Source organism: Physella acuta, unplaced genomic scaffold, assembly GCF_028476545.2.
Source record: "Physella acuta isolate Inbredline_101_S28 unplaced genomic scaffold, ASM2847654v3 ptg000064l, whole genome shotgun sequence".
NCBI lineage: Eukaryota > Metazoa > Mollusca > Gastropoda > Physidae > Physella > Physella acuta.
This window is the reverse complement of record NW_026731584.1, coordinates 124,087-128,856: the sequence shown is the minus strand read 5'-3', so window position 1 is coordinate 128,856 and position 4,770 is coordinate 124,087.

The following is a 4,770-nucleotide window of genomic DNA, read 5'->3' as shown; positions in this document are numbered from 1 at the left end:
ATTACTATATGTGTCTTGCTGCTTTTGTCTCTATTTTTATGTTATAGTAGTAATGTTGAACACTATAACTATATTAGTGTTGTTTGATCAATAATTTTAAAACTAAAAACCTAAAATGAATTTCTGAGCTAGAAAGAATACTCATAACATTAGGTAGAAATATCCAATATAAGACCACTATCTTTGAATTAAAACTTAATGCTAAAAGCAGCTATATTTATGAGCATTAGACACCAAAGCTGAATCTAACAGTTTAGCTCAGTTCATTTTCATTAAGTCCATAGAGGAGGTGAAGTTAGTAAAAATCATGTTTCTTTTTTTACCACTTCAAAATGAGGGTATTTTGTAGTCAGCTCTATGCCAAGCTGCCTGTTTTAAACTGTGGAGTCAGGTACCCATAAGATTTGGGTGGACTCAGGGTTATGTATTAGCATTCAAGTATTTTACCATTTGACCCTAGTCTCTTGATATAAATAGAAAATAATCTAAAACTGCACTACATCCACTAATATACATCATCTTTTCTCGTTTGTGCCCAATATATGTGGCAGATGAGGTAGAATTGGTCTGCTTCAGAGACCTCGGCATATGAAGGGATCATGTAGTCAACACTATGCTCAGTCGCCTTTGTTTTTCCTAACAATTAGGTACCAATATGAGCTGAGTGGACTCAGGGACATTCTACTGACATGAGTCCAGATTTGAACTCGACTTTCGGGTTAGCAGTCTCTCTACCGTAAGGCCACGCTGTCCGATACTAATAAACATAATGAATCCATATGGAAACTTTTGTTTGTTGCCATCAACTATGTGATCCTGGCTAACTAAAAAAAAATATGACCCTATACAACTCAACACATTCAATATTATCCTAATACTCTAGTTTTCAACCCAATCCAATAAACACTCAACCTAATCAGAATTATACAAAGCAACAAAACTGTGAGGAGAATGAGATTTATTCCAACCAAACTGTCTTTACAAAAAATAATCAAACAAGATCTGTATATAAATATTTGAGTTGCATTAACACACTGATCCTCTGTAACAGAACATTCAAATAATCTTGAGAGGTAAGATAAGTGTTCCTGATACTTGCACAAGTTTGGTCAGTTTTGGTGGGAAAAAAACAAGTTTGAAGGATATTTTTGTGTCTGCATGATTTTCATAAGACAAAAATGACAGTTCTTTGCTAGAATAGAATTTAAAACCAATATTTTAATAAAAATAATTAAGTCTTAGTTAATCAAGACCAATGATAAATAACAGACATACAAAGCTAAAGAAATTATTAAATCTAATTAATATGCTTCAAAATTTAATTATTAAAAATGGTAATCAAAAATAGTTTAAAATAGTTTTATTTTATCAAATGTTTATGCCAGATTGTGGACTAAACCAAAAACAAAAAAAATTATTTAAATCCTCAAGGCATTTTGTCTTACAAGCAACTAAAATACAAAACTCCACCACCCAAAGCTGTTTTGATTTGTTTTTTTTTTGCTTTAGTAATTGTAACTGTTAGTACATGTTTTGACATTTTATCAGCACTCCTGGGTTTGCTGAAGGCCTTGTCAACCCTCATTACTGGGTCAAGGTCAACTGGGCCAAGTTCACAAGCTGGGCTATGATGAATTGGCTGGAGTAAATTAAGTCATATCTACTTCTATTATACTTGCTATATCTATAATTCACACAAAAAAAATAATATCTAAAATTGTAAAATAAAAGTTACAAAATGTAAAACTTATTTTAATTATTTTTTTAAACATCACACTTTTAGTTTTAACACAGAAAGATTTTGTCTCAAAGCTGGCAAGTTTTTGCATTAACTTTATCAAATTCCCTTGATGAGATCAAATTTAACAGAAGGAAGTCTTCACCCAGCATATTTTGAACACCATGGTACAAGTTTAATCAAAACATTGTGCAAAATATGTGTGCTATATTATGTGCTCAGTATATGTGCTAGGTAAACCTCACATGTCATCTGACGCCACACCAATGTCACCTCACACCCATATAACACCTCACATCACCACACTATCTAGTTCACCCCCTGTCATTATTTGTAAAGCTCTTATTCAACTTTTTTCCCCAACTATTCTAGGTAAAGTAATCTCCAATGTGGGTAATAAATACACAATCTTTATATACAGTACAACACCAGGAATGACACACATTGTTTATATGCAACACAAGGTACATCAGAGCAGTACAAGATACATTTTTTGGGACTGGTAATAGCATAGAATATTTACACCTTACTAAAACAGGGGTCAACTCAAAGTTTAGACAGAGAGCCAATTTAAAAAGTATTTGGGCTGAAAATAACATTAGAAAAAGCAGATTACTTCTTTTGTTGGTTCTGATACATTGAACAACTGAAACAAAGTTACAAAAAATGTAGACTTCTGGGAAAAACTAGTTGCCTACTCCATCGTTGAACAGGAAATATTTTAATACGGCTCAATAGTGTGCCTTAAAATTATGGTCTTTGAATATTTTCAGAAGTAATAGACAGGCAATAGTGTAAGTGATAGGTCTAATAGCTTTAATTTTTCTTCATTTATTTGCAACAATCTCTAAATTAAGAAAAAAAGTTTTGATTCAATGAGTTGGATGCACTGAAGGGCAATAGGTTTATGATCCCTGTGCTAAGAAAGAGAAAACTTATTTGAACTATACCGCTCTATAAATTATTTAAATAAAGTAACTATGGGAATCTAATGGAGAATGTAATGCATACAGATCTACTAGTTACAATTCATTGAGATCTAGTCTTCTACTTTACAATGTATACAATATAGACTTCTATTACAATTGATATAATCTCTTGCAGTTAATGAACAAAAAAAACAATGAAACAGCACTTGTTTATAGAATATAAAATATTACACAATATATACCTTTCTTTGTGTAGAAGAAACTCCATTCATCTACTCTAGCCATACCCATTAAAGCATTTCAATACCAAAATTAAAAATCTAAAGCAATGTGCAGTGTCTGCATCAAAAAAATCAAGTAAAAATCTGGAGTGCTTTACACTGTAAAGAAATGGAGGCTTAAGTACAAAGCAAAAAAAAAAATGGTGTAGAAACTAGTGAAATAGTTTGATATTTGTTTATAATAAGAATTATTTTGAAGGAGAAAATTTGTGTATACCATTATTACCATGATTTTTAAAAAAAACTATATAAAAGTAATTAATATCGCAGTTATGAGCCTTGTGAAGAAGTTTGTAGGGAATTTATATGGGACACTTCTCAAGCATGACAAGGTCTAATAGACTTGAACGGTAGATGAGACTTGATGGTACACAAATCAAGCATAACCACAAAACTTGTACAGTAGATGGTACACAATTCAAGCATAACCACTAAACTTGCACAGCAGATGGTACACAATTCAAGCATAACCACAAAACTTGTACAGTAGATGGTACACAATTCAAGCATAATCACAAAAATTGTACAGTAGATGGTACACAATTTAAGCATAACCACAAGTCTTGTACAGTAGATGGTACACAATTCAAGCATAACCACAAAAATTGTACAGTAGATGGTACACAATTCAAGCATAACCACAAAACTTGTACAGTAGATGGTACACAATTCAAGCATAACCACAAAAACTTGTACAGTAGATGGTACACAATTCAAGCATAACCACTAAACTTGTACAGCAGATGGTACACAATTCAAGCATAACATAAAACTTGTACAGTAGATGAAAATCAACAATCAACATGAATTTGACTCCGCATGAGAGCCTTGCATTAACACTAAAGAATTGTTAAGCAGGAATAATCTCCAAGAGCTAGATATAATGTTTGCGCTGTTCACCCATACATTATTTCACTAGCAAGGCATTAATTGTTACAGGAACAAAATAGCACATGTAAAGTATTCTGAAACTTCATTCAATAACAAAGTGTTTCAGAATGTATGAGTATATTGTATAAATATTAACGAACCACATACATAATGTTATTTCTGCACATTTTACCAAGTTTTTCCAGGAGGAAATTGTTATGTCCAAAATATATTACTGTAAAAATATTTAAGTTTAAGTAAACCTTGTTATCAAAATGTTAATTTTGTTCTCAAAAGGATGGGATTTCCTAAGAAAACAAGTAAGTCAACTTACATCTCTGATTCAATGAGATTAATTTTTAGATTTGTATTTTAAAAGCTTGTTACATATATGTAATCATATGATGAAACTTAAAAAGTGTCTACACTTGCGACAAATATAATACATGTCTAAAAAAAACTTGTGACAAGTCGATGATGGATAAAATGATTTTTCCCATGGAATATGAATTCTTTCTTGCTACAAGTTTATTTTTCTAGACATGGATAGTATACTTGTCGCAAGTGTAAATACGGTGTAAGACTTCATAAACTAAATAGACATTTTTGTTTAAAAATTAAAGAGACAGACTTCTGGTACAAATAAGAAAAAAAAAATCAATAGGGTTAATCACAAGTAGATGAGAGATCACAATTTGTGCAAGTCTAATGATGGCAGCTGCAGTATTGAACTCACCACTACCACAAGCAGTTCGCAGCATAAATTCTCACCAAGTCCAGGCGGCAAGAAAAAACATCTAAACTTTAGAAAAATCTATGTCAACAATGCTAAAATTCACTGAATAAAGAGTTGCTCCCGGCAACATGCTTGCTGTCACAGCTACAGGCTAGATTGTATTTTTTATATAGCCTCTCTTAAATCTAAATCCAAACATTTAAAGCAACTCAAATT